At 40.2% G+C, this 11,354-nt stretch overlaps 1 pseudogene; it reads left to right on the top strand.

Moving 5' to 3' along the window:
• Positions 1 to 10,927: 10,927 nt before the first annotated feature.
• Positions 10,928 to 11,026, top strand: LOC111771688 (U6 spliceosomal RNA; annotated as a pseudogene).
• Positions 11,027 to 11,354: the final 328 nt, after the last annotated feature.

The following is an 11,354-nucleotide window of genomic DNA, read 5'->3' as shown; positions in this document are numbered from 1 at the left end:
GCCCAGTGGCCCTCTGTGTTGATTTTTGTCAGTTTTTGCCCCGGCAAAGGGAGCAGGAATTACACCAGTGAGAGTCTAGTCAGGAAAACAGTGCCTATATGAAGTGTTCAATAGATGAAATATAGTAGGAGAAACAAAGTGGGAGAGCTGAGAGGCCAAGCAGGAGAAAGTGAGGCGACCCAGAGATTAGCAATGTAGAAACCTCCCTACCATCCCCAGGACTGCAAGAGGACAGGGAGGAGTTAGTGTTACTATAGCCCAGGTGTCAAGCTCATTGTAGAGGCTGCCAGGTAGAAGTTTTAACAATTGAGGGAAGGCTCCTCAGCAGAAATTATAACTTAAGAGGAGACCCAGCTATGGCCAGAGATGCTGCTTGAATTAGAGAACACTATGCTGCACACCTTTTGTTGTTGCTAAACCACCATCCATTTCCATTTCTTCTGATATTTACACTATGATTTTTCCTTCCAGGGAACTGTTCCTCTCCTGTTTGGTGCAGTCTTGGTGATGCTGTAATGCATGATTCTCTGCCCAACCCTAGTCAGGGCGTGAGTGGGCATGTGATACGTAGTATACCAAACATATCCTCTCTCAAAAATTTTAATCTTGAGCATAAGGACGGAAAATAGTTGGAACTGTTTCAGCCATATGGTGGTACTTGAAAAGACCATACATTCATTCCTATTTATCTAAATTCCCAGAGACACTCTAATTAGTATTTTGTTTTATTTTTCTGCCAAAGCCTTTATCAATTCTTCCATTAAACTCATTTATTTGTTCAAGTTTTCTTAAGTCTGACAATTTTTAACTATGATGCTTGCCATTCCCCAAGACAACGCCTTGTTTCTAATCCTCAGAATGCCCTTCCATGCCTCCTTGGTCTTAAGAATGTCTACTCATGCTTCAATACTGAATCCAAATGTTACTTCTATGAAAACTTCCCCAGTCCCCACTCTCTCTGGAAAATTTTAGTTGTTTAGTCTTCCAGTTTCCCATAACAGTCTATACATATCTCTGTTTCAGCACTTATCATATTGTCTGATTATTCTATGTTTACTTGTCTGTCTCCCTTCTAGACTATGAGGTTCTTGAGAGCAGAGCCATGTCTTATTTTATCTCAGGATTCTCAGTACCTAGCTGCTTGGCACATAGCAAATGCTTAATAAAAGCTTCATGAATGCATAAATAACTGAACGGATAATGTTGCCAGCACATCTCCATTCAGCTACAGTGGAAACCAGAGTTCTTTCCTTCTTCGCATTTAAAAGGGTTTGGAGCTCATGGCCTCAAAGGCTTAAAGGAGAGAAATTAGTCCAATATATGCTCCCAATAAGAAGAGATATAAAGAGATACTTTTATAAAGACAGGAGACAGAAGAGAGAGAGAGAATAAGAATGAGAAGAGGGCAGTGAGGAATAACAGCCAATTACAAGGCTGTACAAGGAAATACTGCTTTGGGCTCAGAGATCCACTTAGTGTTCCACTTGAGATGATGACCATTAGGTTCCCTAGAGACTTAAGGGAGGTAAGTACAAACGTATGATGGTAAATATTTAACCACTAGCTCTCTTGGGGGAAAAAGACCTTAATTTGTAGCATTTTCCAATTTCCCTCTTGTAAATATTCCTACCATGGCCAATTTCAAGCTATCAATGTGGCATCATTGAATGCAGAGTTAAGAAGAGAGGTTTGGAAACTCACCATTATATAGTATTTCCGCCATATAGATAAAACAGATATAAATAACTTCAGCTTCATAGATAATAATAAAATGTAGTAAAATAATTGCTAATGGTGAATATTTATCTTTATTCAAATGTAAGTTTATATAATTTAATTTTTAATTATAGCTGTGTTTAACAACTTCCTTGAAAACTTCTTGAAAATCTAACTATCAGCTCTCATGAGCAGATGTAAGCCAGTAGCACACCACTGTGGGTAACCCTATCCCTGGGCTACCTGGGGACTCAGAGAAGCCCCAGTAGACAGAAGTATACCAAAGTGAAATAAGGACTGTTGGTCAACTGTCACTGTAGTGTGATCGAGAGGATCCAGCCTACCAGGTCTAAAAAGATGATGGGGCTGGCCCGGTGGTGCAGCGGTTAGGTTGGCACATTCTGCTTTGGCAGCCTGGGGTTCACTGGTTCGGATCCCAGGTGCTGACCTAGGCAGTACTTGTTAAGTCACACTGTGGCAGGCATCCCACATATAAAGTAGAGGAAGAGGGGCACAGATGTTAGCTCAGGGCCAGTCTTCCTCAGCAAAAATAGGAGGATTGGTGGCAGATGTTAGCCCAGGACTAATCTTCCTCAAAAGATGAATAAATAAATAAGTACAAAGGCGAGTGCTGAACACTGATGCAGCAAATAGATAAACACTGTGGTTTCCCGGTACCCAAGGAAGAAACTATGCTTGGTAGCTCCAAATACTAGATAGCTCCAAAACAGAATACCTCCAATTCATGTATAATCTGCCTTATTGCTGAAAATTGTCTTTATAGTTGAGATTGAGTCAGTGAGCAAAACAACTTGTTCTGTTGAGACCACCCACTGAATATCCCTGGACTGAGATGGTAATTATAGAGCTATGTTGAGAGCTATGCTCTCTGAAATTTGTGCAATCAATAGTTTGGCCTTCTTTCTAAAGTGTCCAGTTAAAAAAGACTCCTCTTTTACTCAAATAAGGAAAATGCATTTAGGATGCCTAGACACTAGTTCAGATTTCATGCATGCAAGAAAAATGTGGTATTGATTATAGTCTGCCAAGAAAGTCTCACCTTCACAAACTTGAGTTGTCTCTTTGCAGTGAATTGGGCATATTGTGGTTCCTCATTTCAACATTTTATTTTTGGTCTTCTTTAATCTCGGGTTTCACCTTTACAGGACATTTTCAGTACCTTTGAAAAGAACAAGGAGGAAATACAGCTTAACATCTAGTATTGTAATTATAAAAGCACCCACTACGTGCTTGCTACCCTGTATACATCATCTCATTTAATCCTCCAGAAAAACCCAAGAAGTAGGCACTATTATTTTCCCATTTTACAAGTGAGGAAATTTCACATCAGTAAGGCAAAGTTCTTTGCCCAAGTTCACATAGCTCACAAGAGCAGACCTGGTGTTTGAAGCCAGGTGTGTCTGATACCCAAGTCTCATAGGCTTTCCACTATACCATGCTGTCTCTCCACTTAGAGAGGATAGTCTAGGAGAGAAGATGATCTGTGCAGTGTCAAAGGATAAGTAGAAAGGCATTTGTCTTTCCGGAGAGTCACACGGGAATTCTGAACTCAGGCCCAAAAGATTTAAAAGCACAAATAATTAACCTTACCTCCTTGTATCAAACATATGACTAATCTTAAAACAACTTTAAACAAATATTTCCTTTTAAAAGCTGATACTTTAGGGCAGCTTTTAAAGAAAGTTATTAGACAAAATTAGACATCTTTGTTCCCTTTCTCTTGTTCTTAATTCCTTTTCCTTGCCATAGTTTGGAAAGGAAAACTTTTCCTGGCAGTTAAGCCTGCACCTCTTGTTTGGCATAAAAATCTCTTCAGTCTTCATCTCAGCTGTCAGATCAACTTCCCTTCCTATTTTGTCTCTCCCTCTCTCAGCCTGAAAGAACACCTTAAGTGGAGGCAAGGGGGTAGGAGAGAGAAAGACTAGTGGTAATCTCTCTCCTCTAAAATTTCTCCTTTTGGTGTCAGCCTGGAGGCGCAGCGGTTAAGTTCACATGTTCTGCTTTGCTGGCCGGGGCTTCGTGGGTTCGGATCCCGGGTGGGGACATGGCACCGCTTGGCAAGCAATGCTGTGGTAGCATCCCACATATAAAGTAGAGGAAGATGGGCGCGGATGTTAGCTCAGGGCCAGTCTTCCTCAGCAAAAAGAGGAGGATTGCTGGCAGATGTTAGCTCAGGGCTAATCTTCCTCAGTAAATAAGTAAATAAATAAATAAATAAAATTTCTCCTTTCTTCCTTTCCATGAATAAGACCAAATGCTCCACTTACTAGATTAACCCCAGTCATACAAAGTTTTATAGCCATTTTGTGTGGGCAGTTTTTCTTGTGTGTGTGTGTTTTTTTCCTCTTTCCTTATTAGAGTTCACTCCACATTCCATCCTTCTACAAGAGTGCCTCAAGCAGAGAGTTGCTTATGTACATTGCTAAGGTTACTGCCAAATTTCTCAGCTAGTTCCCCCTAGAAACCCCTTCACAATGGACATATTTATCAAGTGCTCCAGAACATTGAAAGAGACCATATGTAGTCTGTCTTAACTAGATAATTTGAATAAAATTTGACCTAAAAATTAAACCAGTTTTATTGCTGGGCCCCTCCTATCTTCCCTTTTATTAATGTACTCTTCTCTAGCCAGCATCTTCCCTTCTCTGCTACCTAGCGTCCTTCCCTTCTGCAGTCATCAGAAGCCCAGGATCTGCTCCCTCTGCAACAGCCACAGCCACCAATGAAACAAAACTAGCTGGAAGCATAGAGACCAGTGGTTCTCAACCCTGGTTGAATGATGGAATCACCCGGGAAATTTTTGTTTTTATTCAAGTGTCTAGGTTAGGGGCCAGCTGGTGGCGCAGCTGTTAAGTTTGCACGTTCCACTTCAGTGACTGGGGCTTTGAGGGTTCGGATCCCAGGTGGGGACGTGGCACCAATTGGCAAGCCATGCTGGGGTCGGTGTCCCACATATAAAGTAGAGGAAGATGGGCACGGATCTTCCTGGAAAGAAGGAGGATTGGAAAAGAAGGAGGATGGAAAGAGGAGGATTGGCAGCAGATGTTAGTTAGCTCAGGGCTAATCTTCCTCAAAAAAAATAAATAAATAAATAGTAAACTATTTTTTTTTTAAAGATTTTTTATTTTTTCCTTTTTCTCCCCAACGCCCCCCGGTACATAGTTGTGTATTCTTAGTTGTGGGTTCTTCTAGTTGTGGCATGTGGGACGCTGCCTCAGCGTGGTCCAATGAGCAGTGCCATGTCTGCGCCCAGGATTCGAACCAACGAAACACTGGGCCGCCTGCAGCAGAGCGCGCGAACCCAACCACTGGGCCACGGGGCCAGCCCCAATAGTAAACTATTTTTAAAAAATTGTCTAGGTTGGAGCTTGGGCACCAGAATTGCTTCGTGGCTTCTTAGATGATGATTCTAACCCTGTTCTCTGGGCCTGTCTTCCCTGCCTAATCTTTTTCCCTATCAACATTTGTTCTCATCTATCAATTACTTGGGAAAAGATTTAATAAATTCATCTACAATAAGGCATTGATAACTAGTAAGAAGCTTAATGTGCTAGCCATTAGTGGGCTTTTCCATTTTGATTATGAAAAAAAGAAAAGAGAAAAAGCTCTGGTGGCATAAATTCAGGCATGGGGGAGATATTTGGGTTGGAAAAGTTGCTTAGCTCCCAAGTCATATCATATAAGTTAGTGTTTTCCATGTTTTTGATATACACACGCAAATATCCATTATAAACTTTAACTAAAAACAAGGAAACTGAATTTTAAAAATCAAAGAAAATAATATTTTACTATAGTGAGAATAACAAGAATTTATTTGCAATATTTCACGAAGACCCCTATATCTAGTTAAATAATAACTGGAGTTATAGGTCAGGCTTGATATCCCTTTGATTTCTTTTCTTATCTTTATTTTCAGCAAAAGAAAAGCCTCAATTCACAAATTAAAGTTGTTGGGAATGGCCACAAGTATTTGGTGGCTCTTGCAGATAGTTTTGGATATACATAATTGGATAGCACATTAACCTAGAAATTATGGAATGATTTCTCACTAAAGACTGCATTCAACACTCCATCAGACAGGAAGATGATAAGCTTTCACACTTAAAAACTGGAAGGGTGGATGTTTCAACTTGGAAGACAGTAGGAAATGGATCTAATCTTTTCTTTGGTTGCATTCTGCTGTGAAAGGAATTTTTTCATGCTTCCTTACAATATGTGGATGTGCTTTTTATTTTTTTATTTTGTTTTCCTTTTTCTCCCCAAAGCCCCCAGGTACATGGTTGTACATTTTTAGTTTTGGGTCCTTCTAGTTGTGGCATGTGGGACGCCACCTCAGCATGGCCCGATGAGCGGTACCATGTCCATGCCCAGGATCCGAACTGGCAAAACCCTGGGCCACCAAAGCAGAGCGCACAAACTTAACCACTCAGCCACAGGGCCGGCCCATGGATGTGGTTTTTAAATATGCCAAATTTTTTTCTCTGACGAGCAAAACAAAGAAAAATCATGAAGTCAAATTCCTGGTAAATTAACCATTTGTACCACATTTAAGTCACCTAAAGAAATCCTGATGTCATAAAATGGTAATGCTTAAGCCCTGAAGTGATAAGTTGAGTCTGTTCAAAATATGAAATATATTGCTAAGACACACCACTTGAAAAATTCAATTTAAATGATACACTTGGTCTATGGTGTTATCACTGTCATGAAGAAAAGCTTTAGGTTTCATCCCTCAAAAAACTTGGGAGAATATCGTTCCCCTCGATAGCCCTCATAAATCAGTGTGGAAAGATAGACTCATACTTACTGCCCATGTCTTCACTTAACATCATGGAAAGATGAACACTCAATGGGAGACATGTTATCATAATCCAAATCTTGACCCTTTTCTTCAACACTGAATCAAATCAAGAGGTATACTGTTGACCACTCATATTTCTTTGAATATATCTAAGTATGAATTGACATTCAGATGCTTCTTTTATTCTTGTGGCTGCAGCATCCTTCCTTGCTGCATGTATAGCTGCTGCTTTGTCAGTATTGATTTTATCTCAACTTTTTCAATCTTTAGCACACATCACAAAATGATCTTTAAATAAATGAATATTATCTTCTCTTGAATGCTGGTTTTTCAGTGATAAATGGAACAAAAGTTTACTAGCACTTTTCTTGAACATATCAATATGCCAACTGAAAATATTCCATAGCATGTTCACATATTAGAAATTGTTCTTCCACTGTGTAACCCAATGATATTATGAAACATATAATGATGATAAAGGAATTGTGCCAAAAATTCATTATGAATTTTTTGTGAATATAATAGTTGCCACAAACTTTGTGGTTAGTGTTATAAGTTTCTTAGAAATTGTGTTAGAAGTAGTGCATATACTCTAAGCAGTGCAATTTTGTTGATGCCATTGTAGTTTGGGCCTCTTATCTCTCATTAGTAATGACATTCATCAGTTTAGTACTGAAAAGCATTATTTGCTGCTTTTCCTGGTGACATTCGAGTGGTTACCAGAGGGTGCTGGTGTGTACTTTCTATGAAAAGGTTATGAAAGCTACAGTGGCATCACTGGATAAAGTTTCATAACAGACTACAGTTTCCACACAATAAAAATCAGAGTTCAGATATTCATTGTTTTAATTCCTCTTTACTAATTTCTGCATCTACATTAGCAGAAATTGTTTTTTATTATAGAAAAGCCGTGTATTAATCATGAAAAAGTAGCAATGTAAATTAAAAGCTTTATTGCCTCATATATTGTCGGGTTTACTTGTCCTAATGCATGTATCTTCACATTCTATATTTAACCCAAAGTCAAGCTCACTATTTACGTTTTTAATGTTACCTTGAGTCGCTATTGTTTTTCATCACTACTTTTGTACTTGGATGAACCACTTTTGAGCCATTAATACATTTTAGGAATTAGAGATAAAATGCAAAAATATAGTAACCATGAAACATGCAAAATTAAGAACATAACCCATGACAAGAGCAAATAACGTGGCACAAACAACAGCTTGTTAGCTAAACGTTAGCCAAGATGAACCAATCACTGCATTTCTTGTAGTACATGCACAGCCTCACCTATTAACACCACATTGAGAATTTTAGGGAAAAAAATCATGATTAGTCAGGTGTAACCCTGTCATTATGTCCCATAAGCTTCTGCCATAGAATGGAAGTACATTCCATTACCAGAAAGGAGACCATTATACACATGGGGAAACTGAGTCTTACAGAGGCAAAGTGACTTACCCAAAGTTTCACAAATGTGAATCAAACCCAAGTTGCCCTGGTTGGGCAATTAGTTGCCTCACTTAGGCACCAAGATAAGCATCATCTCCTTTGGCATTGATAAGGAGTGACTGAAAGAGGTGAGGATATTTAGATTGGGAAAGAGAAATCTGGCTAGGGAGCAAGAATGGCAGAGGAAGCTGTGTTCAAATATGTGATGGACATTCCTGAGAATAAGGGGCAGTCCTGTCTGGTTGGTTGTCCTGAGGGCAGAACATGGGTGTGTAGGAGGAAGTTACAGGGGAGCAAGCTTGGCTCACCAGCAGGAAGAACATTCTATCAAGTGGAATCCTGTGCCTGCTGAGGCAGGGAGCTTCCAGGTCTGTCCCAGTTCACTTAGAAACTGGGTGGGGAGAGCATGGCACAAAGGGTGAGGAGGGGAGTCCTACACCCGCTAGAGAGGGTGGGAGCAGGCAATCTGAAAAATTTTTCTAGCCTGAGTCTGATAATGGCCCGGAGGGAGAAGGATTGACGAAGTGGGACAGATGGACTCTAGGCCCCTTGTGTACCTGACACTCTGGTGCCTTGGGTCGGCTCTGTCTGTCTCCTGCCTGCCCAGCTTCAGCGTTGCCTGTTTCCTGGGTGGCCAAAAGGAGCCTGTGAGGTTCAGGATGGGAGACTGAAACCTCTGCCTCTGAAAGACATACGGCTGTTTCTCCTGCAGCAGTCAAGGTCCCAAGTCCACACTGGGGTCCCTTCCCCTGCTCAGCTCCCTGAATCTAAAGTTTAATCTTGGGAGCAAGAGAACAGAAGGGACTCGCTGCACTGTCTGCACTTGGCAGCCAATGCTGGTGAAATGTGAACAGCTAATAGGACTCACCTTAACCTTTGGTCATTCTCAAACCACAGGATGCCTTCTACTTGAAAAATATAGTTGGAGACCCTCTAGCTTAACTCCACCACATGGGCAAGTTGTAATCTTCATATCTAATAAACCTCACCTTGGATTTAAGTATAAATGCAGCAGCAGCAGAACAGGCACACTTTTCCAAGGTCAACGGTAGAATTTTAGAGACTTATTTAAACCCCCTATTTGCAATGTTATAGTATTAGCTGTATGTCTAATTATAGCTGGCAGGAGGATCTCAAGGAATTCAAGAACTCTCTATGGCAGTGTTTGGGGTGGCTAAGAATGTTCTCCTAGGCCCAGGACTGATATACAGCTGGTATGCATTGTGATTAAAATTCTGGGGTTAAAATATTAACATACTTCTGTACTGGTTTGTAAATAGCCACTGCGTAAAGCCTCTCAAGTACTCCTTTGGCCCTGGCCACTCCAACCTCCCTCTCCCCAGGCTCCTGCCATGCCTTCCTATGATCCAACAACTACAGGGAAATGACTGACGCAGAGGGGACCTTCCAGACCCAGCTCCTACTGAGACAAAAGGTGTTTTAAAGGTTTTGAGTATTATCTCTTATTAAGTCTCAAGTCTTTTGTCTGGGAGAGGGGACATGAGACTTCGGGTCAAGTACTTCAGTGGCGAGAAGCCAAACTTGGAAGAATTTTAGGTACTATATGTAAAGAGGAAATAAAGAGCAATTTAGTTCAGGAAGAAGATTCAGTGAAGGGCTGGGTTCTAATTCCCAACATCATGACCTGAAGCAAGACACTTAAGCTCTTTGTAAGAAAGTAGATTTAGTGTTATAAAGCTTCATAATACGTTCCAAGAGCTTCTGAGGAAGGACAAGAAAGGTTTTCTTTAAATCTATAAATTGAGATTCGTTGATTACTGTTATTATTCCTCTGATAGTTTTGAGTACAGTGGAGTACACCATTTTTTTTATAATGCGGTGATCCTCCTTGAAATATCTGTCACATTTAATAATATCAACTAAAATTTACTGAGCACTTACTCAACCAGACACTATTCTAAGCACTTTACATTTAGCGTCTAATTTAATACAAATATTCAGGTAGACATCACTGTCATTACTATTTGATGTTGAAAAAACTGAAACCAGGGATTATTTAACTTGACCAAGTCACTTGGCTGGTAAGTGGCTGAGCAAGGTTTTGAACTGAGGCAGTCTGATTTCAGAGCCTACATGTCTACCCACTATGCTATACTGACACAGTCGACCAAACTCTACTACTATTGAAAACCTGCTATATGCCAGGGAACTTTCCTATAAATTACTTCATTTAATCCTCCAACATCTACCTTAAGGCAGGTATCATCACTGTCATTTTACAGACAAGGAAACTGAGGCTCAGAGATGAAGCTACTCATCCAAGGTCACTCAGCCAATAACCATCAGAACTGCAGCTCTAACCCAAATCTTTCATGCCAAAGGCTGTGCTTTCCTGCTTCACATGCTTTCCCATCTCCCAAATAATTTCCCTTCTTCTAGTACCTTTATTCTTCCTCATCTTTATGTTCTTTTATGGTCATCTTCAATCTTCCAGATTGGTAATTCCCTTCCTGGGATCCCTGGTAACATTCAGCCTTTAACATTGCCCCTCTGACCAGTCTGTAACTTGCTCTTCATTAAAATGTCCCCCAGATTTAGTGTCCATTGAACTTTTCCTAAACTAATCTTTAACAAAATAGTTGCAAAATGATGATTTTTCCAGCTCTAGCGCTCCCATCTTCCAAATCCTGCACAACTGAAATCAGGAAGCTGTCCCTATATCTGCTTCCTGAGCCGGTCAAGTGAACTTACTGAATAACCACTGGATCAGTTACAGTACTTAGGCTGTGACTCCAGATATATGACTAATTCTCACTTAGGCAATAAAGACACTTCATGATCTCACATAACAAGAAGTATGGAACCAAGTCAATTCCAGGATTGCTTAATTCAGCAGTTCAATGATGTCTTCAAAGACACAGGCTCTTTCCATCTTTATGTTCTACCATCCTAATGTGTAGCAACATCTCCCCTTTATTCAATAGCACATATTCCCTAAAAGTGAAAAAATATAGAGAAGATTACCACGGCCCCTGTGAAGATACCTGAATTCATGAAGCATGCAGTTTTTTTTTCTCAAATAACTCCTTTTTAATTGGGCTGTCCTCGATAACCCTATTAAAAATTACAACCCTATCTCTACGTTCCCTCTCTTCCTCCCCTGCTTCATTTTTCTCTATATCACTTATCACCATCAGGGATACCATATATTTTATTTATTTTCTTTCTCCCGCATTAGAATGTAAGCTCTGTGAAGGCAGAGACTTAAGTCTGTTTTATTTACTCTTGTGTACCCAGAACCTAGAACATTTCCTGGCACATAGGATGCACTCAATAAATATTTATTGAATTAATTACTGTCCACAAGATGACTGCTACAGCACTTAACATCATATCCTCA

The sequence above is a fragment of the Equus caballus genome, chromosome X (genome assembly GCF_041296265.1).
Source record: "Equus caballus isolate H_3958 breed thoroughbred chromosome X, TB-T2T, whole genome shotgun sequence".
Classification (NCBI taxonomy): domain Eukaryota; kingdom Metazoa; phylum Chordata; class Mammalia; order Perissodactyla; family Equidae; genus Equus; species Equus caballus.
Note: the sequence above shows the minus strand (reverse complement) of the source record. Positions and strands in the feature narration are given on the sequence as shown.